At 44.6% G+C, this 23,611-nt stretch overlaps 1 pseudogene; it reads right to left on the reverse strand.

The window, feature by feature from the left end:
• Positions 1–7,802: 7,802 nt before the first annotated feature.
• The window catches only part of LOC124037469, a 53,078-nt pseudogene continuing 37,269 nt past the window's right edge, over positions 7,803–23,611 (reverse strand).

Consider the following 23,611-nt stretch of genomic DNA (forward strand, 5'->3'; position numbering starts at 1 on the left):
ACTAGGATATCTCTACTAGAACAGTGTAGAGGACAGGTAGACTAGGATATCTCTACTAGAATAGTGTAGAGGACAGGTAGACTATGATATCTCTACTAGAACAGTGTAGAGGACAGGTGGACTAGTATATCTCTACTAGAACAGTGTAGAGGACAGGTAGACTAGGATATCTCTACTAGAACAGTGTAGAGGACAGGTGAACTAGGATATCTCTACTAGAACAGTGTAGAGGACAGGTGAACTAGGATATCTCTACTAGAACAGTGTAGAGGACAGGTGAACTAGGATATCTCTACTAGAACAGTGTAGAGGACAGGTGGACTAGGATATCTCTACCAGAACAGTGTAGAGGACAGGTAGACTAGGATATCTCTACTCTAACAGTGTAGTGGACAGGTAGACTAGGATATCTCTACTAGAACAGTGTAGTGGACAGGTGGACTAGGATATCTCTACTAGAACACTAGAGGACAGGTGGACTAGGATATCTCTACCAGAACACTAGAGGACAGGTGGACTAGGATATCTCTACCAGAACACTAGAGGACAGGTGGACTAGGATATCTCTACTAGAACACTAGAGGACAGGTGGACTAGGATATCTCTACCAGAACACTAGAGGACAGGTGGACTAGGATATCTCTACTAGAACAGTGTAGCGGACAGGTGGACTAGGATATCTCTACCAGAACAGTGTAGAGGACAGGTGAACTAGGATATCTCTACTAGAACAGTGTAGAGGACAGGTGGACTAGGATATCTCTACCAGAACAGTGTAGAGGACAGGTAGACTAGGATATCTCTACTAGAACAGTGTAGAGGACAGGTAGACTAGGATATCTCTACTAGAACAGTGTAGAGGACAGGTAGACTATGATATCTCTACTAGAACAGTGTAGAGGACAGGTAGACTAGGATATCTCTACTAGAACACTAGAGGACAGGTAGACTAGGATATCTCTACTGGAACAGTGTAGAGGACAGGTAGACTAGGATGTCTCTACTGGAACAGTGTAGAGGACAGGTAGACTAGGATATCTCTACTAGAACAGTGTAGAGGACAGGTAGACTAGGATATCTCTACTAGAATAGTGTAGAGGACAGGTAGACTATGATATCTCTACTAGAACAGTGTAGAGGACAGGTAGACTAAGATATCTCTACTAGAACAGTGTAGAGGACAGGTAGACTAGGATATCTCTACCAGAACAGTGTAGAGGACAGGTAGACTAGGATATCTCTACTGGAACAGTGTAGAGGACAGGTAGACTAGGATATCTCTACTGGAACAGTGTAGAGGACAGGTAGACTAGGATATCTCTACTAGAACAGTGTAGAGGACAGGTAGACTATGATATCTCTACTAGAACAGTGTAGAGGACAGGTAGACTAAGATATCTCTACTAGAATAGTGTAGAGGACAGGTAGACTAGGATATCTCTACCAGAACAGTGTAGAGGACAGGTAGACTAGGATATCTCTACTGGAACAGTGTAGAGGACAGGTAGACTAGGATATCTCTACTGGAACAGTGTAGAGGACAGGTAGACTAGGATATCTCTACTAGAACAGTGTAGAGGACAGGTAGACTAGGATATCTCTACTAGAACAGTGTAGAGGACAGGTAGACTAGGATATCTCTACTAGAACAGTGTAGAGGACAGGTGAACTAGGATATCTCTACTAGAACAGTGTAGAGGACAGGTGAACTAGGATATCTCTACTAGAACAGTGTAGAGGACAGGTGAACTAGGATATCTCTACTAGAACAGTGTAGAGGACAGGTGGACTAGGATATCTCTACCAGAACAGTGTAGAGGACAGGTAGACTAGGATATCTCTACTCTAACAGTGTAGTGGACAGGTAGACTAGGATATCTCTACTAGAACAGTGTAGTGGACAGGTGGACTAGGATATCTCTACTAGAACACTAGAGGACAGGTGGACTAGGATATCTCTACCAGAACACTAGAGGACAGGTGGACTAGGATATCTCTACCAGAACACTAGAGGACAGGTGGACTAGGATATCTCTACTAGAACACTAGAGGACAGGTGGACTAGGATATCTCTACCAGAACACTAGAGGACAGGTGGACTAGGATATCTCTACTAGAACAGTGTAGAGGACAGGTGGACTAGGATATCTCTACCAGAACAGTGTAGAGGACAGGTGAACTAGGATATCTCTACTAGAACAGTGTAGAGGACAGGTGGACTAGGATATCTCTACCAGAACAGTGTAGAGGACAGGTAGACTAGGATATCTCTACTAGAACAGTGTAGAGGACAGGTAGACTAGGATATCTCTACTAGAATAGTGTAGAGGACAGGTAGACTATGATATCTCTACTAGAACAGTGTAGAGGACAGGTAGACTAGGATATCTCTACTAGAACACTAGAGGACAGGTAGACTAGGATATCTCTACTGGAACAGTGTAGAGGACAGGTAGACTAGGATGTCTCTACTGGAACAGTGTAGAGGACAGGTAGACTAGGATATCTCTACTAGAACAGTGTAGAGGACAGGTAGACTAGGATATCTCTACTAGAATAGTGTAGAGGACAGGTAGACTATGATATCTCTACTAGAACAGTGTAGAGGACAGGTAGACTAAGATATCTCTACTAGAATAGTGTAGAGGACAGGTAGACTAGGATATCTCTACCAGAACAGTGTAGAGGACAGGTAGACTAGGATATCTCTACTGGAACAGTGTAGAGGACAGGTAGACTAGGATATCTCTACTGGAACAGTGTAGAGGACAGGTAGACTAGGATATCTCTACTAGAACAGTGTAGAGGACAGGTAGACTAGGATATCTCTACTAGAACAGTGTAGAGGACAGGTAGACTAGGATATCTCTACTAGAATAGTGTAGAGGACAGGTAGACTATGATATCTCTACTAGAACAGTGTAGAGGACAGGTGGACTAGTATATCTCTACTAGAACAGTGTAGAGGACAGGTAGACTAGGATATCTCTACTAGAACAGTGTAGAGGACAGGTAGACTAGGACATCTCTACTAGAACTGTGTAGAGGACAGGTAGACTAGGATATCTCTACTAGAACAGTGTAGAGGACAGGTAGACTAGGATATCTCTACTAGAACTGTGTAGAGGACAGGTAGACTAGGATATCTCTACTAGAATAGTGTAGAGGACAGGTAGACTAGGATATCTCTACTGGAACAGTGTAGAGGACAGGTAGACTAGGATATATCTACTAGAACAGTGTAGAGGACAGGTAGACTAGGATATCTCTACTGGAACAGTGTAGAGGACAGGTAGACTAGGATATCTCTACTGGAACAGTGTAGAGGACAGGTAGACTAGGATATCTCTACTGGAACAGTGTAGAGGACAGGTAGACTAGGATATCTCTACTAGAACAGTGTAGAGGACAGGTAGACTAGGATATCTCTACTAGAACTGTGTAGAGGACAGGTAGACTAGGATATCTCTACTAGAATAGTGTAGAGGACAGGTAGACTAGGATATCTCTACTGGAACAGTGTAGAGGACAGGTAGACTAGGATATATCTACTAGAACAGTGTAGAGGACAGGTAGACTAGGATATCTCTACTGGAACAGTGTAGAGGACAGGTAGACTAGGATATCTCTACTGGAACAGTGTAGAGGACAGGTAGAGGATAGGTCTAGGATATCTCTACTGGAACAGTGTAGAGGACAGGTAGACTAGGATATCTCTACTGGAACAGTGTAGAGGACAGGTAGACTAGGATATCTCTACTGGAACAGTGTAGAGGACAGGTAGACTAGGATATCTCTACTGGAACAGTGTAGAGGACAGGTAGACTAGGATATCTCTACTGGAACAGTGTAGAGGACAGGTAGACTAGGATATCTCTACTAGAACAGTGTAGAGGACAGGTAGACTAGGATATCTCTACTAGAACTGTGTAGAGGACAGGTAGACTAGGATATCTCTACTAGAATAGTGTAGAGGACAGGTAGACTAGGATATCTCTACTGGAACAGTGTAGAGGACAGGTAGACTAGGATATATCTACTAGAACAGTGTAGAGGACAGGTAGACTAGGATATCTCTACTAGAATAGTGTATGGCGGCGGGTGGTGGAATGACAGTAAATAAAATGCGTTCTGCTTGTCATCATGGTAAAGGTGTCAGTTTGACCATGTATCTCACATGCTTGTCATCATGGTAAAGGCGTCAGACGGAGGGAGATGTACTGTTTGTTTCCTAAAGGCTGGATTGTTGAGAATGTTGACACTCATGCCCACATCATGCTGTTGTTGTGTCACAGGTTCAGTCAGTAGTTGCCATGCTTTGTTTGGACATTGTGTCATGCTCCCATGGAAGCACTGTTTGACCCCACACCCATGTACCATAGGCTATACAACGGCCTAGCTAAATGCTAACGAAAAGGTTACAAACATGAATGCATGTTTTGTCTGTTAAATAAAAAAACACAGTCTAAAACACTGTTGTATACAAAATTTATTTCATGCAATGATTTTTTAAATGTACATTTGGTATTTGAATACTTTTCTTTTGCATAATGTAAAATACATGCTCCCCCCCCCCAACCCCCCACCCCCCCAAAAAAACATACTGTACTGTACTGTACTGGACCCTTATATAATTGCATTACGTACGAACATATAGTTCACCTGTATCTCTTTTGATATTTAATCTTCACAAGGGTTTTAACAATTAACATCAAGCACCACCACAGAAGAGTCATGATCAGACAAAAGGAAATGGAAAGCCCAAATAAAGCAGGATATATCTTTTATTAGGATTTCATTTGTCTGATAAATAAGTCAACTCGAGACTTGATAAAGTGCTTTTTCTCTATGTTTTACTGCCTAAGTACAGGTGTAAACGATATATCATCATGTCTGCAGACTGTGTATCATTATGTATCGTTAAACTGCAAACCAGTTCATATTATCTCACTAGTAAATCTTAATGAAGTCTGGTATATTAAGTCAAGTGTTACTCTTTTGAAAGTAGGTTCCTATATAAAAAATGATTTCCTAAAACCACACAGTAAGTAAACAATACATGAATTTGGGAAAGGCAAAACATGGCAGCTACATGAATAGTTCTGCTATGAGTCTCTTGCTATAGGATAAGCTGCTTCAGAATGTGTATAATAGAAGAAGAAGAAGCTTTTGAAAAGAACGCAACATGTTTTTCCTACGTGTGACACAGTTAGCTTCTCGTTGAACATAATCTCATGCAACACATGCAAATGAAACGTAAAAGTTTAGTTTCTGTTGACAAAAACGCATCATCATCATCACTAGTCTCAGAAAAATTATCTTTATAGAATCATCATCATTCTAGATCTCTTCATTATTCTAGAATCATCATCATTCTAAATCTCTTGCTCATTCTAGAATCATCATCAGATCTCTACTCATTCCAGATGTGAAATCTACTCTCAGAGATATAAAGTCTTTGTCTCATCATACACATCCTGTATTCCGAACTTCACTTTGCAACAAGGAAATACTTAATGGGAGATACTCAACAACCTCCTGTGTCCCAAATGGCACCCCATTCCCTATAAAGTGCACAACATTTGACCAGGGCCCATAGGGTCTCTGGTCTAAAGTAGTGCACTATGTAGGGAATAGGGTGCCAGTAGTGCACTATGTAGGGAATAGGGTGTCATTTGGGACACCAGCAAACAGCAGGCAGCTGTTCGCTGCCAATAAGTAAAACCATAGCTTCAGCATCATAAACATTTTAAAGCAGGGGTTAAATACATCTTATGAAATTGTCTTTATTTCACAAGTTTTGTTATAAAAAAAGCAGATGATAAAGTTGTTAATATAGAACGAAGTATGAGAAATCAAAAACAACAGAGCAACAGGCAATGATAGAAAGGTAGAACAAATAGACAATAGGGGATAATATCCTGTAGAATCACATATCAGACTAGTATATCATCAATGCTTTACTGGAGCTATCTCTGCCTCTGAACTAGGCAATCCATGCAAAGAGGCCCGTGTGACAATGTACTGGAGCTGCTGAGACTCCCATGCTAAGACCTTGTCTTGGGAGCAGTTGTACCATTATTTCAATTTGGAGATAAATTGGAGACGGGAAAAAAAAAGAAAAGCAAAAAAGGAACGCGGGAGTAAGGGCAAGAGTAAAACCAAAGAGAGGAGAGAGCAGTAGAGAGAGGGGAGAGCAGTAGAGAGAGGGGAGAGCAGTAGAGAGAGGGGAGAGCAGTAGAGAGAGGGGAGAGCAGTAGAGAGAGGGGAGAGCAGTAGAGAGAGAAGAGAGCAGTAGAGAGAGGAGAGAGCAGTAGAGAGAGAAGAGAGCAGTAGAGAGGAGAGAGCAGTAGAGAGGAGAGAGAGGGGAGAGCAGTAGAGAGAGAAGAGAGCAGTAGAGAGAGGAGAGAGCAGTAGAGAGAGAAGAGAGCAGTAGAGAGAGAAGAGAGCAGTAGAGAGGAGAGAGCAGTAGAGAGGAGAGAGAGGGGAGAGCAGTAGAGAGAGAAGAGAGCAGTAGAGAGAGGAGAGAGCAGTAGAGAGAGGAGAGAGCAGTAGAGAGAGAAGAGAGCAGTAGAGAGAGAAGAGAGCAGTAGAGAGAGGGGGAGCAGTAGAGAGAGGGGAGAGCAGTAGAGAGAAGAGAGCAGTAGAGAGAGGGGAGAGCAATAGAGAGAGAAGAGAGCAGTAGAGAGAAGAGAGAGCAGTAGAAAGAGGAGAGAGCAGTAGAGAGAGAAGAGAGCAGTAGAGAGGAGAGAGAGGGGAGATCAGTAGAGAGAGGGGAGAGCAGTAGAGAGAGGGGAGAGCAGTAGAGAGAGGAGAGAGCAGTAGAGAGAGGGGAGAGCAGTAGAGAGAGGAGAGAGCAGTAGAGAGAGGGGAGAGCAGTAGAGAGAGGGGAGAGCAGTAGAGAGAGAAGAGAGCAGTAGAGAGAGGAGAGAGCAGTAGAGAGAGGAGAGAGCAGTAGAGAGAGGGGAGAGCAGTAGAGAGAGGGGAGAGCAGTAGAGAGAGGGGAGAGCAGTAGAGAGAGAAGAGAGCAGTAGAGAGAGGGGAGAGCAGTAGAGAGAGGAGAGAGCAGTAGCGAGAGGGGAGAGCAGTAGAGAGAGGGGAGAGCAGTAGAGAGAGAAGAGAGCAGTAGAGAGGAGAGAGCAGTAGAGAGGAGAGAGAGGGGAGAGCAGTAGAGAGAGGGGAGAGCAGTAGAGAGAGAAGAGAGCAGTAGAGAGGAGAGAGCAGTAGAGAGGAGAGAGAGGGGAGAGCAGTAGAGAGAGGGGAGAGCAGTAGAGAGAGAAGAGAGCAGTAGAGAGGAGAGAGCAGTAGAGAGGAGAGAGAGGGGAGAGCAGTAGAGAGAGGGGAGAGCAGTAGAGAGAGAAGAGAGCAGTAGAGAGGAGAGAGCAGTAGAGAGGAGAGAGAGGGGAGAGCAGTAGAGAGAGGGGAGAGCAGTAGAGAGAGAAGAGAGCAGTAGAGAGGAGAGAGCAGTAGAGAGGAGAGAGTGGGAGAGCAGTAGAGAGAGGGGAGAGCAGTAGACAGAGAAGAGAGCAGTAGAAGGAGAGAGTTCAGAGAATGGAGGGAGGGGGAGAGCAGTAGAGAGAGAAGAGAGCAGTAGAGAGGAGAGAGCAGTCCAGAGGATGAGAGGGGAGAGCAGTAGAGACATGCTGGGAGAGCAGTCCAAGAGCTTGGGAGAGCAGTTGGAAAGGAGAGAGCAGTAGAGAGAGGGAGAGCAGTAGAGAGAGGAGACAAGCAGTGAAAGAGAGGGAGAGCAATAGAGATGGGGAGAGCAGTAGAGAAGGGAGAGCAGTAGAACAGGAGATAGCAGTAGAGAGAGGGGAGAGCAATAGAGATGGGGAGAGCAGTAGAGAGATGGGAGAGCAGTAGAGAGAGGAGATAGCAGTAGAGAGAGGAGAGAGAAGTAGAGAGAGGAGAGAGCAGTAGCGAGAGGTCAGGTCACATAGTGATAGGATTTGTCCAGAAACAACCCCTAGAGATCTGAGAGGATTGGAGAGGTGTAACTACGCAATAAAATATGGTGACAACTCCACCTTGCCCTCTGATAGGCTAGGTGGCGCTATCACCATATTGCCTACACCTATCCAATCCTCTCAGATCTCCACAAGTGTCTAGTGGGTTGTCCGCGGCTACCGTTAGGGGTTGATTCTGGACAGAGCCAAAGTGTCCTGGTGAACCATGCCAGAGTTCAGAGAATGGATGGGATGGGGGAGTGGGAGTGCTGGATGAGACAGGATGGACTGCAGGGTAGCGCGGCAACGCAGGAGGACGACACTCCAGAGGTGTCATGGCCGCCCAGGCCACTCACGCTCATGCCAGACATGCTGTTTAGGGCGCTCCAAGGCTTGTCATAACCTTCAGTTGGAAAACAGAGAGTGTTTTGAGTACAGTACAGTGCAGCATGTTTTGAGTACAATGCACTGAAAGATTTGAGTACAGTACACTGAAGATTTTAAGTACAGTACACTGAAGGTTTTAAGTACAGTGCACTGAACATTTTGAGTACAGTACATTGCAGTGTTTTGAATACAGTACACTGCAGTGTTTTGAGTACAGCACATTGCAGTGTTTTGAGTACAGTACACTGAAAGTTGAGTACAGTGGACTGAAAGTTTAGAGTGTTGTACATTGCAGTGTTTTGAGTACAGTACACTGAAAGTTGAGTACAGTACACTGAAAGTTTTGACTATAGTACATTGCAGTGTTTTGAGTACATCACATTGCAGTGTTTTCAGTACAGTACAATGCAGTGTTTTCAGTACAGTACACTGAAAGTTGAGTACAGTGGACTGAAAGTTTTGAGTATAGTACATTGCAGTGTTTTCACGACAGTACATTGCAGTGTTTTCACTCAAGTACAAGCCAATACATTTCTGAGAATGTGTCAACATTTCTTTGTATTTCTTACAACCTGTTGCTTTCTTGTTTTAGTTTTTCTCCAAACACAAAAGTCAACAGATTTCAGTTAGTCAGTGAGGTCAACGAAAGCATTATTGTCCATGAATTACATGAGATAGTTTAGCTGCATGCAAAGTCTGGTACTGGAATGGTTTAGAAGAGCAGACAACAAGTTGACAGACACCTACGCCACTTGGTACTGGAATGGTTTAGAAGAGCAGACAACAAGTTGACAAACACCTACGCCACCTGGTACTGGAATGGTTTAGAAGAGCAGACAACAAGTTGACAAACACCTACGCCACCTGGTACTGGAATGGTTTAGAAGAGCAGACAACAAGTTGACAAACACCTACGCCACCTGGTACTGGAATGGTTTAGAAGAGCAGACAACAAGTTGACAAACACCTACGCCACCTGGTACTGGAATGGTTTAGAAGAGCAGACAACAAGTTGACAAACACCTACGCCACCTGGTACTGGAATGGTTTAGAAGAGCAGACAACAAGTTGACAAACACCTACGCCACCTGGTACTGGAATGGTTTAGAAGAGCAGACAACAAGTTGACAAACACCTACGCCACCTGGTACTGGAATGGTTTAGAAGAGCAGACAACAAGTTGACAAACACCTACGCCACCTGGTACTGGAATGGTTTAGAAGAGCAGACAACAAGTTGACAAACACCTACGCCACCTGGTACTGGAATGGTTTAGAAGAGCAGACAACAAGTTGACAGACACCTACGCCACCTGGTACTGGAATGGTTTAGAAGAGCAGACAACAAGTTGACAGACACCTACGCCACCTGGTACTGGAATGGTTTAGAATAATATCCTGGCAGCTACAGTATACTGGAGAAGATCCTGGCAGCTACAGTATACTGGAGAAGATCCTGGCAGTTACAATATATTAGAGAATATCCTGGCAGCTACAATATATTGTAGAATATCTTGGCAGCTACAATATATTGTAGAATATCTTCGCAGCGACAATATATTGGAGAATATGTTGGCAGCTACAGTATATTGGAGAATATGTTGGCAGCTACAGTATACTGGAGAATATCTTGGCAGCTACAATATATTGTAGAATATCTTCGCAGCGACAATATTTTGGAGAATATGTTGGCAGCTACAGTATATTGGAGAATATCTTGGCAGCTACAATATATTGGAGAATATCTTGGCAGCTACAATATATTGGAGAATATCTTCGCAGCGACAATATATTGGAGAATATCTTGGCAGCTACAATATATTGGAGAATATCTTGGCAGCTACAATATATTGGAGAATATCTTCGCAGCGACAATATTTTGGAGAATATGTTGCCAGCTACAATATATTGGAGAATATCTTGGCAGCTACAATATATTGGAGAATATCTTGGCAGCTACAATATATTGGAGAATATCTTGGCAGCTACAATATATTGGAGAATATCTTGGCAGCTACAATATATTGGAGAATATCTTCGCAGCGACAATATTTTGGAGAATATGTTGGCAGCTACAGTATACTGGAGAATATCCCGGCAGTCTGCTACAGTATATTGGAGAATATCCTGGCAGTCTGCTACAGTATATTGGAGAATATCCTGGCAGTCTGCTACAGTATATTGGAGAATATCCTGGCAGTCTGCTACAGTATATTGGAGAATATCCTGGTAGTCTGCTACAGTATATTGGAGAATATCCTGGTAGTCTGCTACAGTATATTGGAGAATATCCTGGCAGTCTGCTACAGTATATTGGAGAATATCCTGGCAGTCTGCTACAGTATATTGGAGAATATCCTGGCAGTCTGCTACAGTATATTGGAGAATATCCTGGTAGTCTGCTACAGTATATTGGAGAATATCCTGGCAGTCTGCTACAGTATATTGGAGAATATCCTGGTAGTCTGCTACAGTAAATTGGAGAATATCCTGGCAGTCTGCTACAGTATATTGGAGAATATCCTGGCAGCTACAATATATATTTTTTATTTTTTTATTTTACCCCTTTTTCTTGCGATAAGACAAGGATTTCCTGAACAGGCAGTTAACCCACTGTTCCTAGACCAGTTAACCCACTGTTCCTAGACCAGTTAACCCACTGTTCCTAGACCAGTTAACCCACTGTTCCTAGACCAGTTAACCCACTGTTCCTAGACCAGTTAACCCACTGTTCCTAGGCCGTCATTGAAAATAAGAATTTGTTCTTAACTGACTTGCCTAGTTAAATAAAGGTAAATAATTAGTAGTGCAGATATACAATGCAGCTACATACACCTTACAGCCAGTAAAAACACAAAACATACACAACAACACCTTCTTCACAAGCAAGCATTTTATTTCATGTAAAAATTATAAATTTGGGTTGTCTCGTCTTGTGCCTCTTGTTTTTCGTCATGAAAGCCTTTCCACCAAGAGAGTGGGGCTCTCTCTTCATCATAGCCGCAACGCCACCTCCAAAAGGATTGCGTTAAAATACAAGTGGTGTGCTTTATTCTATTCAATGGCAGGATGCTAAGACTCCCTCTAAGCATTTAACCCCCTTCAGGCCTGCCGAAGGGAATGTTACCGTCTGTCTTGATGTATTATGTATCTCATTTTTAAAAAGGCCAAGGGATCCTTGGTGTCTGATTACGTGTTCAAATACTGGGTATGCATCCCAAACTGCACCCTATTCTCCTTTTAATCGTGCACTTCTTTTGATCGGGAGCTCTGGTCAAATGTAGTGCACCATATAGAGAATAGGGTGCCATTTTGGGACACAGGACTTGTCCCTTTGCACCACCTGAATCTGATGGTCTCGTGGGCTATTCAATAATTCCCAGTAATGTCCTGCCCTGACGACCTAGGGTGTGGTGGGTGCTGCCCTGGGAGTTTAAAGAGTTGGTTGACGACCTAGGATGTGGTGGGTGCTGCTCTGGGAGTTTAAAGAGTTGGTCAACGACCTAGGATGTGGTGGGTGCTGCTCTGGGAGTTTAAAGAGTTGGTTAACGACCTAGGATGTGGTGGGTGCTGCTCTGGGAGTTTAAAGAGTTGGTTGACGACCTAGGATGTGGTGGGTGCTGCTCTGGGAGTTTAAAGAGTTGGTTGACGACCTAGGATGTGGTGGGTGCTGCTCTGGGAGTTTAAAGAGTTGGTCAACGACCTAGGATGTGGTGGGTGCTGCCCTGGGAGTTTAAAGAGTTGGTTAACGACCTAGGATGTGGTGGCTGCTGCTCTGGGAGTTTAAAGAGTTGGTTAACGACCTAGGATGTGGTGGGTGCTGCCCTGGGAGTTTAAAGAGTTGGTTGACGACCTAGGATGTGGTGGGTGCTGCCCTGGGAGTTTAAAGAGTTGGTTAACGACCTAGGATGTGGTCGGTGCTGCCCTGGGAGTTTAAAGAGTTGGTTAACGACCTAGGATGTGGTCGGTGCTGCCCTGGGAGTTTAAAGAGTTGGTTAACGACCTAGGATGTGGTCGGTGCTGCCCTGGGAGTTTAAAGAGTTGGTTGACGACCTAGGATGTGGTCGGTGACGACCTAGGATGTGGTCGGTGCTGCCCTAGGAGTTTAAAGAGTTGGTTAACGACCTAGGATGTGGTTGGTGCTGCCCTAGGAGTTTAAAGAGTTGGTTAACGACCTAGGGTCTGAGGAATGTAATTGTTATTCTTACATTTTCTTTTGTTCTGTATTTTGATTGTTGTTTTGTTTCACATTGTATTCGATTGTTGTTTTGTTTCACATTGTATTCAATTGTTGTATTACTGTGATCAGGGAACCCTTGAGAATGAGATCCTGGGTTTTCCCAGAATGCAGCAGTGTGTGTGTGTGTGTGTGTGTGTGTGTAGGGCTGGGCAATATCACCAAAACATGATATCCCAATATGTTTCTCATTTTGGGCAGTAGTGTGGTATTCTATGTTCCAGAATAATACAAGCTTGGAATATGTTTTATCAATAGTGCATGTTCCTTATATGGTAACACATTAGTTCTACGTATTAAAAAAAAAAATCCATACCGGTATGTGGATCCATACATGTATACCAGTATTCACAATATATTGCCAAGCCCTATGTGCGTGTTTGTGTGTTGCACGTGCACATGCGTGTGCGTGTGTGTCTGTGTGTGTGTCTACACATGCATGCGCGTCTGTCTGTGTGTCAGGTTAGCGGTTTTCGTCATGAATATTGTTCTGGAAGCAGCTCCGCAGAATCACTAGCTAATACAGCCACAAAGTCATCAAATCAGATTTTAAGCCTAATGCATAACCCTAACCTTAAAGGGGAAAATTCAACTTCATTTTCATTATCTCCAGTATCACTCCAACATATGTCAAAATGTCACGTTTCTATGTTTTGTAGTCAAAAAGATAGAGGAATGTTTACACCTTCCTCTATCCAATGACATTCATCTGTGTGAATCATGATATTTTAACCAATTATGAGGAGGTATTGCCTACTAATTGGTTGTGATGTCATTGGAGATACTATTATTTAGAAATGCGCCATTTTCACATTAGTTGATGTTGGGAAGGTGCTGGAGATGAATGAATCTGATTTTTTTTTTTTAAATACCAACAAGCACATTTTTATTTTCATATATGTTTTACAATGAGGCCAATTTTAACTTTGCAGCTGGCCTATCTAAGTGGAAATCGCTCAGTTCTGGCTTCAGGACAAGACTCGTGACAATAAAGGTCAACCTGCATCTGTGTGTGTTGGGCCACAGGTTGACGATGTATAATGAATAATCAAGTCGTAGGGAATGCAACACGTTTGATAAGGGCCTGTGCTTGGCTGTTACAGTACGTAACTCTCCTCCCTCCTCCCCATGTGTGGTTGGGCTGTATTTGGCTGTTACTGTAGGTGTACGTACCCCTCCTGACTCTACCCCCTGTGTGGTTGGGTCGTTCTGCAGCTGTGGTGACAAGACAACAAGGCCGTTCTCTCTCACTGGGGCTGAAGATCTCCTCTGGCGAGATGGCCTGGTCTATATGAGGACAGTCCTCATTGGCTAGAGCTGCATTGGCCGCCTCCCCATTCAGCTTGGAATCTTCAGACAAACACACAGGAGATTCCATAGAAATAGAAATAGAATTAGAACAGGAGATTCTATAGAAACAGAACTAGAATTAGAACAGGAGATTCCATAGAAACAGAACTGGAATTAGAACAGGAGATTCCATGGAAATATGACTAGAATTAGAACAGGAGATTCAATAGAAATATAATTAGAATAGGAGATTTCATAGAAATAGAATTAGAACAGGAGATTCCATAGAAATAGAATTAGAACAGTAGATTCCATGGAAATAGAATTAGAACAGGAGATTCCATAGAAACAGAAATAGAATTAGAACAGGAGATTCTATAGAAATAGAAATAGAATTAGAACAGGAGATTCCATGGAAATAAAATTTTAATTAGAACAGAAGATTCCATAGAAACAGAAATAGAATTAGAACAGGAGATTCCATGGAAATAAAATTTGAATTAGAACAGGGGATTCCATAGAAACAGAAATAGAATTAGAACAGGAGATTCAATAGAAATAGAATTAAAACAGGAGATTCCATAGAAATAGAAATAGAATTAGAACAGTAGATTCCATAGAAAAATAATTAGAACAGGAGATTCCATAGAAACAGAAAAAGAATTAGAACAGGAGATTCCATAGAAACAGAAATAGAATTAGAACAGGAGATTCCATAGAAATAGAAATAGAATTAGAACAGGAGATTCCATAGAAATAGAAATAGAATCAGAACAGGAGATTCCATGGAAATACAATTTGATTTAGAACAGAAGATTCCATGGAAAAACAATCAGAACAGGAGATACCATGGAAACAGAATTAGAACAGGAGATTCCATTGAAACATAATTAGAACAGGAGATTGCATGGAAATAGAATCAGAACAGGAGATTCCATGGAAATAGAATCAGAACAGGAGATGCCATTGACACATAATTAGAACAGGAGATTCCATAGAAATATATTTAGAACAGGAGATTCCATGGAAATAGAATTTAAACAGGAGATTCCATGGAAATAGAATCAGAACAGGAGATTCCATGGAAATAGAATTAGAACAGGACATTCCATGGAAATAAAATTTAAACAGGAGATTCCGTGGAAATAGAATTAGAACAGGAGATTCCATGTAAATAGAATTAGAACAGGAGATTCCATGGAAATAGAATCAGAACAGGAGATTCCATTGAAACAGAATTAGAACAGGAGATTCCATGGAAATAGAATCAGAACAGGAGATTCCATTGAAACAGAATCAGAACAGGAGATTCCATTGAAACATAATTAGAACAGGAGATTCCATGGAAATAGAATCAGAACAGGAGATTCCATGGAAATAGAATCAGAACAGGAGATTCCATAGAAATATAATTAGAACAGGAGATTCCATGGAAATAGAATTCATGGAAACAGAATCAGAATTAGAACATGAGATTCCATGGAAACAGAATCAGAATTAGAACAGGAGATTCCATGGAAATAGAATCAGAACAGGAGATTCCATGGAAACAGAATCAAAACAGGAGATTCCATGGAAATAGAATCAGAACAGGAGATTCCATGGAAATAGAATCAGAACAGGAGATTCCATGGAAATAGAATCAGAACACCTAGAAGAATAAATCTGGGAGATACAGACAACAGAATCAAACACTGATCAAATAAAGCATTTTAGGAAATTCTGCTGTTCCAACTGCCAAACAAAAGACTAGAGTCGATGAATGCAACAAGTAGAGATATGGGCATCCAATTCAATTCAATACAAAGTTATGTATTCCCTGGGAAGCTAACCTCCAATCGATGCTGAGGTCTGGCTAAAGTTAACAATATGTGGTTTAGAAACAAACCACTATATTGCCAGTTTAATTATCCCACCTTGAACATCTCATAAAATGGGATACAAAAGCTTTGTCAAGTGCTACATTCTATACTGCACATATCCTAGCATGCTATCATATCCTAGCATGCTATCATATCCTAGCATGCTATCATATCCTAGCATGCTATCATATCCTAGCATGCTATCATATCCTAGCATGCTATCATATCCTAGCATGCTATCATATCCTAGCATGTTTCAAATAAAATATTACTGACTCAATCAATTATAATAGCACTGATTTGGACAGTCAACAGTATGATTTGAAGCATGCTGCATTAGGGTATTACAGTGTGAACAGTAGTATTAGTGCGTAATGGTGCATGGACTCAGATGGTTAGTGGGTGTAGTGCTGGGTGTATGGATGGTATTTTAGTATGGTACGTGGGATGGTGTCAATGTGAAAAAAAACATCTTAGCCTAAAACATCAACCCACTTGACAAGTAGTACCCTGGTACCTCAGTAAAAGCCTGGTACCTCAGTAGCAGCCTAGTACCTCAGTAGAAGCCTAGTACCTCCGTAGCAGCCTAGTACCTCAGTAAAAGCCTAGTACCTCAGTAGCAGCCTAGTACCTCCGTAGCAGCCTAGTACCTCCGTAGCAGCCTAGTACCTCAGTAAAAGCCTAGTACCTCAGTAGCAGCCTAGTACCTCAGTAGCATCCTAGTACCTCAGTAGCATCCTAGTACCTCAGTAGCATCCTAGTACCTCAGTAGCATCATAGTACCTCACTAGCATCCTAGTACCTCACTAGCATCCTAGTACCTCACTAGCATCCTAGTACCTCAGTAGAAGCCTAGTAGCTCAGTAGAACCTGTGAGTGTAATCAATGATCAGTACTAATGTATCATATAGGTGCTAAAACAGGGCTGCCCAACCCTGTTCCTGGAGAGCTACCCTCCTGTAGGTGTTACTCCAACCCTGTTCCTGGAGAGATACACTCTTGTAGGTTTTACTCCAACCCTGTTCCTGGAGAGATACACTCTTGTAGGTTTTACTCCAACCCTGTTCCTGGAGAGATACACTCTTGTAGGTTTTACTCCAACCCTCTAGGTTTTACAGGGTTGGAGTAAAACCTACAGGAGGGTCTCTCTCCAGATACAGGGTTGGGGTAAAACCTACAGGAGGGTAGCTCTCCAGGAACAGGGTTGGAGTTAAAACCTACAGGAGGGTAGCTCTCCAGGAACAGGGTTGGAGTTAAAACCTACATGAGGGTAGCTATCCAGGAACAGGGTTGGAGTTATAACCTATAGGAGGGTAGCTCTCCAGGTACAGGGTTGAGTAGCCCTGCTCTCTCACACCTTTGTAATAGCACTGCAATTTCTACAGTAACAACATTGTTGTTATTGATTCCAAATTATTACATGGTAACAATTATTAACTTTGTACCGGAACTTTAGTTTACAGAATCCCTTACATACCTTTAAATTAACTTAACCAGGTAAGTTGACCGAGAACACATTCTCATTTACAGCAACGACCTGGTGTATAGTTAGAGTGGAGGGAATGGGGGATGAATGAGCCAACTGTAAGGGGAGGGGGGATGATTAGGTGACCATGATGGTATGAAGGCCAAGTTGGGAATTTAGCCAGGACACCAGGGTTAACACTCCTACTCTTACGATAAGTGCCATGGGATCTTTAGTGACTACAGAGATTCAGACACCTGTTTAACGTCCCATCCAAAAGACAGCACCCTACACAGGGAAATATCCCCAATCACTGCCCTGGGGCATTGGGATATTTCTTTAGACCAGAGAAAAGGGTGCCTCCTACTGGCTCTCCAACACCACTTCCAACACCATCTGGTCTCCCATCCTGGGACCAACTAGGACCAACCCTGCTTAGCTTCAGAAGCAAGCCAGCAGCATCTGGTCTCCCATCCTGGGACCAACTAGGACCAACCCTGCTTAGCAGAAGCAAGACAGCAGTGGGATGCAGAGTGGTATGCTGCTGATCAAATTACCTTGATATAAGGCTTAATAGTCATCACCATCCTCATCATCACACGTGACAGATCTATAGAGGTGTGTGACACTGATGCAGACGCCAGACAGGATTTGTGAGTTCTAGGAAGGGTGTGAGTTCTGAGAAGGGTGTGAGTTCTGGGAAGGGTGTGAGTTCTGGAAAGTGTGTGAGTTCTGGGAAGGGTGTGAGTTCTAGGAAGGGTGTGAGTTCTAGGAAGGGTGTGAGTTCTAGGAAGGGTGTGAGTTCTGGAAAGTGTGTGAGTTCTGGGAAGGGTGTGAGTTCTAGGAAGGGTGTGAGTTCTGGGAAGGATGTGAGTTAATAATATAAATATAATATATGCCATTTAGCAGACGCTTTTATCCAAAGCGACTTACAGTCATGTGTGCATACATTCTACGTATGGGTGGTCCCGGGGATCGAACCCACTACCCTGGCGTTACAAGCGCCATGCTCTACCAACTGAGCTACAGAAGGACCACACATAAAGGGTGTGAGTTCTAGGAAGTGAGTGTGAGTTCTAGGAAGGGTGTGAGTTCTAGGAAGGGTGTGAGTTCTAGGAAGGGTGTGAGTTCTAGGAAGGGTGTGAGTTCTGGGAAGGGTGTGAGTTCTGGGAAGGGTGTGAGTTCTAGGAAGGGTGTGAGTTCTAGGAAGGGTGTGAGTTCTGGGAAGGATGTGAGTTCTGGGAAGGATGTGAGTTCTGGGAAGGGTGTGAGTTCTATGAAGGGTGTGAGTTCTATGAAGGTGTGAGTTCTAGTTCTGGGAAGGGTGAGTGAGTTCTAGGAAGGGTGTGAGTTCTAGGAAGGGTGTGAGTTCTAGGAAGGGTGTGAGTTCTAGGAAGGGTGTGAGTTCTAGGAAGGGTGTGAGTTCTAGGAAGGGTGTGAGTTCTGGGAAGGATGTGAGTTCTAGGAAGGGTGTGAGTTCTAGGAAGGGTGTGAGTTCTAGGAAGGGTGTGAGTTCTAGGAAGGGTGTGAGTTCTGGGAAGGGTGTGAGTTCTGGGAAGGGTGTGAGTTCTGGGAAGGGTGTGAGTTCTGGAAAGTGTGTGAGTTCTGGGAAGTGTGTGAGTTCTAGGAAGGGTGTGAGTTCTAGGAAGGGTGTGAGTTCTAGGAAGGGTGTGAGTTCTGGGAAGGGTGTGAGTTCTGGAAAGTGTGTGAGTTCTGGGAAGGGTGTGAGTTCTAGGAAGGGTGTGAGTTCTGGGAAGGATGTGAGTTCTGGGAAGGATGTGAGTTCTGGGAAGGATGTGAGTTCTGGGAAGGGTGTGAATTCTAGGAAGGGTGTGAATTCTAGGAAGGGTGTGAGTTCTGGGAAGGATGTGAGTTCTAGGAAGGGTGTGAATTCTAGGAAGGGTGTGAGTTCTGGGAAGGGTGTGAGTTCTGGGAAGGGTGTGAGTTCTGGGAAGGGTGTGAATTCTAGGAAGGGTGTGAATTCTAGGAAGGGTGTGAGTTCTGGGAAGGATGTGAGTTCTGGGAAGGATGTGAGTTAATAATATAAATATAATATATGCCATTTAGCAGACGCTTTTATCCAAAGCGACTTACAGTCATGTGTGCATACATTCTACGTATGGGTGGTCCCGGGGATCGAAACCACTACCCTGGCGTTACAAGCGCCATGCTCTACCAACTGAGCTACAGAAGGACCACAAAGAAGGGTGTGAGTTCTAGGAAGGTGTGAGTTCTAGGAAGGGTGTGAGTTCTAGGAAGGGTGTGAGTTCTAGGAAGGGTGTGAGTTCTAGGAAGGGTGTGAGTTCTAGGAAGTTCTAGGAAGTGGTGTGAGTTCTGGGAAGGATGTGAGTTCTAGGAAGGGTGTGAGTTCTAGGAAGGGTGTGAGTTCTAGGAAGGGTGTGAGTTCTGGGAAGGGTGTGAGTTCTGGAAAGTGTGTGAGTTCTGGAAAGTGTGTGAGTTCTAGGAAGGGTGTGAGTTCTGGGAAGGATGTGAGTTCTGGGAAGGGTGTGAGTTCTAGGAAGGGTGTGAATTCTAGGAAGGGTGTGAGTTCTGGGAAGGATGTGAGTTCTGGGAAGGATGTGAGTTCTGGGAAGGGTGTGAGTTCTATGAAGGGTGTGAGTTCTATGAAGGGTGTGAGTTCTAGGAAGGGTGTGAGTTCTAGGAAGGGTGTGAGTTCTAGGAAGGGTGTGAGTTCTAGGAAGGGTGTGAGTTCTAGGAAGGGTGTGAGTTCTGGGAAGGATGTGAGTTCTAGGAAGGATGTGAGTTCTAGGAAGGGTGTGAGTTCTAGGAAGGGTGTGAGTTCTAGGAAGGGTGTGAGTTCTGGGAAGGTTCTAAGGGTGTGAGTTCTGGGAAGGGTGTGAGTTCTGGGAAGGGTGTGAGTTCTGGAAAGAAGGTGTGAGTTCTGGGGGAAGTGTGTGAGTTCTAGGAAGGGTGTGAGTTCTAGGAAGGGTGTGAGTTCTAGGAAGGGTGTGTGAGTTCTAGGAAGGGTGTGAGTTCTGGGAAGGGTGTGAGTTCTGGAAAGTGTGTGAGTTCTGGAAAGTTCTGGGAAGGTGTGAGTTCTAGGAAGGGTGTGAGTTCTGGGAAGGATGTGAGTTCTGGGAAGGGTGTGAGTTCTATGAAGGGTGTGAGTTCTATGAAGGGTGTGAGTTCTAGGAAGGGTGTGAGTTCTAGGAAGGGTGTGAGTTCTGGGAAGGGTGTGAGTTCTGGAAAGTGTGTGAGTTCTGGGAAGTGTGTGAGTTCTGGGAAGGGTGTGAGTTCTGGGAAGGGAAGGGAAGGGTGTGAGTTCTAGGAAGGGTGTGAATTCTGGGAAGGGTGTGAGTTCTGGGAAGGGTGTGAGTTCTGGGAAGGATGTGAGTTCTGGGAAGGGTGTGAGTTCTGGGAAGGGTGTGAGTTCTAGGAAGGGTGTGAGTTCTAGGAAGGGTGTGAGTTCTAGGAAGGGTGTGAGTTCTAGGAAGGGTGTGAGTTCTAGGAAGGGTGTGAGTTCTAGGAAGGGTGTGAGTTCTGGGAAGGGTGTGAGTTCTAGGAAGGGTGTGAGTTCTAGGAAGGGTGTGAGTTCTAGGAAGGGTGTGAGTTCTAGGAAGGGTGTGAGTTCTGGGAAGGTGTGAGTTCTGGGAAGGGTGTGAGTTCTGGGAAGTGTGTGAGTTCTGGGAAGTGTGTGAGTTCTAGGAAGGTGTGAGTTCTGGGAAGGGTGTGAGTTCTGGGAAGGGTGTGAGTTCTAGGAAGGGTGTGAGTTCTAGGAAGGGTGTGAGTTCTGGGAAGGGTGTGAGTTCTGGGAAGGATGTGAGTTCTGGGAAGGATGTGAGTTCTGGGAAGGGTGTGAGTTCTGGGAAGGGTGTGAGTTCTAGGAAGGGTGTGAGTTCTAGGAAGGGTGTAGGAAGGGTGTGAGTTCTAGGAAGGGTGTGAGTTCTAGGAAGGGTGTGAGTTCTAGGACGGGTGTGAGTTCTGGGAAGGGGAGTTCTGGGAAGGGTGTGAGTTCTGGGAAGGGTGTGAGTTCTAGGAAGGGTGTGAGTTCTGGGAAGGGTGTGAGTTCTGGGAAGGGTGTGAGTTCTGGGAAGGGTGTGAGTTCTGGGAAGGGTGTGAGTTCTAGGAAGGGTGTGAGTTCTAGGAAGGGTGTGAGTTCTAGGAAGGGTGGAAGGAAGGGTGTGAGTTCTAGGAAGGGTGTGAGTTCTGGGAAGGGTGTGAGTTCTGGGAAGGTGTGAGTTCTGAGGAAGGGTGTGAGTTCTAGGAAGGGTGTGAGTTCTGGGAAGGGTGTGAGTTCTAGGAAGGGTGTGAGTTCTAGGAAGGGTGTGAGTTCTAGGAAGGGTGTGAGTTCTAGGAAGGGTGTGAGTTCTAGGAAGGTGTGAGTTCTAGGAAGGGTGTGAGTTCTAGGAAGGGTGTGAGTTCTAGGAAGGGTGTGAGTTCTAGGAAGGGTGTGAGTTCTAGGAAGGGTGTGAGTTCTGGGAAGTTCTAGGAAGGGTGAGTTCTGGGAAGGATGTGAGTTCTGGGAAGGGTGTGAGTTCTGGGAAGGGTGAGTTCTGAGTTCTGGGAAGGGTGTGAGTTCTAGGAAGGGTGTGAGTTCTAGGAAGGGTGTGAGTTCTGGGAAGGGATGTGAGTTCTGGGAAGGTGAGTTCTGGGAAGGGTGTGAGTTCTAGGAAGGATGTGAGTTCTAGGAAGGAAGGGTGTGAGTTCTGGGAAGGGTGTGAGTTCTGGAAAGTTCTGGGAAGGGTGTGAGTTCTGGGAAGGGTGTGAGTTCTAGGAAGGTGTGAGTTCTGGGAAAGTTCTGGGGGTGTGAGTTCTGGGAAGGAAGGGTGTGAGTTCTGGGAAGGGTGTGAGTTCTAGGAAGGGTGTGAGTTCTAGGAAGGGTGTGAGTTCTGAGTTCTGGGAAGGGTGTGAGTTCTGGGAAGGATGTGAGTTCTAGGAAGGGTGTGAGTTCTAGGAAGGAAGGGTGTGAGTTCTAGGAAGGGTGTGAGTTCTAGGAAGGGTGTGAGTTCTAGGAAGGGTGTGAGTTCTAGGAAGGGTGTGAGTTCTAGGAAGGGTGTGAGTTCTGGGAAGGGTGTGAGTTCTAGGAAGGGTGTGAATTCTAGGAAGGGTGTGAGTTTTGGGAAGGGTGTGAGTTCTGGGAAGGGTGTGAGTTCTAGGAAGGGTGTGAGTTCTAGGAAGGGTGTGAGTTCTAGGAAGGGTGTGAGTTCTAGGAAGGGTGTGAGTTCTAGGAAGGGTGTGAGTTCTGGGAAGGGTGTGAGTTCTGAGGGAAGGGTGTGAGTTCTGGGAAGGGTGTGAGTTCTGGGAAGGGTGTGAGTTCTAGGAAGGGTGTGAGTTCTAGGAAGGGTGTGAGTTCTCTGGGAAGGAAGGAAGGGTGTGAGTTCTATGAAGGGTGTGAGTTCTAGGAAGGGTGTGAGTTCTAGGAAGGGTGTGAGTTCTAGGAAGGGTGTGAGTTCTAGGAAGGGTGTGAGTTCTGGAAGGGTGTGAGTGTGTGAGTTCTGGGAAGGGTGTGAGTTTTGGGAAGGGTGTGAGTTCTGGGAAGGATGTGAGTTCTGGGAAGGTGTGAGTTCTGGGAAGGGTGTGAGTTCTAGGAAGGATGTGAGTTCTGGGAAGGGTGTGAGTTCTAGGAAGGGTGTGAGTTCTAGGAAGGGTGTGAGTTCTAGGAAGGGTGTGAGTTCTAGGAAGGGTGTGAGTTCTAGGAAGGGTGTGAGTTCTAGGAAGGGTGTGAGTTCTGGGAAGGGTGTGAGTTCTGGGAAGGGTGTGAGTTCTGGGAAGGGTGTGAGTTCTAGGAAGGGTGTGAGTTCTAGGAAGGGTGTGAGTTCTAGGAAGGGTGTGAGTTCTAGGAAGGGTGTGAGTTCTAGGAAGGGTGTGAGTTCTAGGAAGGGTGTGAGTTCTAGGAAGGGTGTGAGTTCTAGGAAGGGTGTGAGTTCTAGGAAGGGTGTGAGTTCTAGGAAGGGTGTGAGTTCTAGGAAGGGTGTGAGTTCTAGGAAGGGTGTGAGTTCTAGGACGGGTGTGAGTTCTAGGAAGGGTGTGAGTTCTAGGAAGGGTGTAAGTTCTAGGAAGGGTGTGAGTTCTGGGAAGGGTGTGAGTTCTGGGAAGGGTGTGAGTTCTAGGAAGGGTGTGAGTTCTAGGAAGGGTGTGAGTTCTAGGAAGGGTGTGAGTTCTGGGAAGGGTGTGAGTTCTGGGAAGGGTGTGAGTTCTAGGAAGGGTGTGAGTTCTATGAAGGGTGTGAGTTCTAGGAAGGGTGTGAGTTCTGGAAAGTGCATTACTCATGGTCATACTCCATATCTCCCTCTTTACTCCCCTTCTCAGAGTCTCAATCTGTAAGTCATACAGTCATTGATCCTTGAATGAGAGATTCATTTGTTTAAATCCGATGTGGCTGAGTCATCTGATTGAGACTGGAGAGGGAGGGTGTCTACAGACAAACAGTGAGACAGCAGAATGATGATGGGAAGTTGCAGGAC

Source organism: Oncorhynchus gorbuscha, linkage group LG06, assembly GCF_021184085.1.
Source record: "Oncorhynchus gorbuscha isolate QuinsamMale2020 ecotype Even-year linkage group LG06, OgorEven_v1.0, whole genome shotgun sequence".
Lineage (NCBI taxonomy): Eukaryota > Metazoa > Chordata > Actinopteri > Salmoniformes > Salmonidae > Oncorhynchus > Oncorhynchus gorbuscha.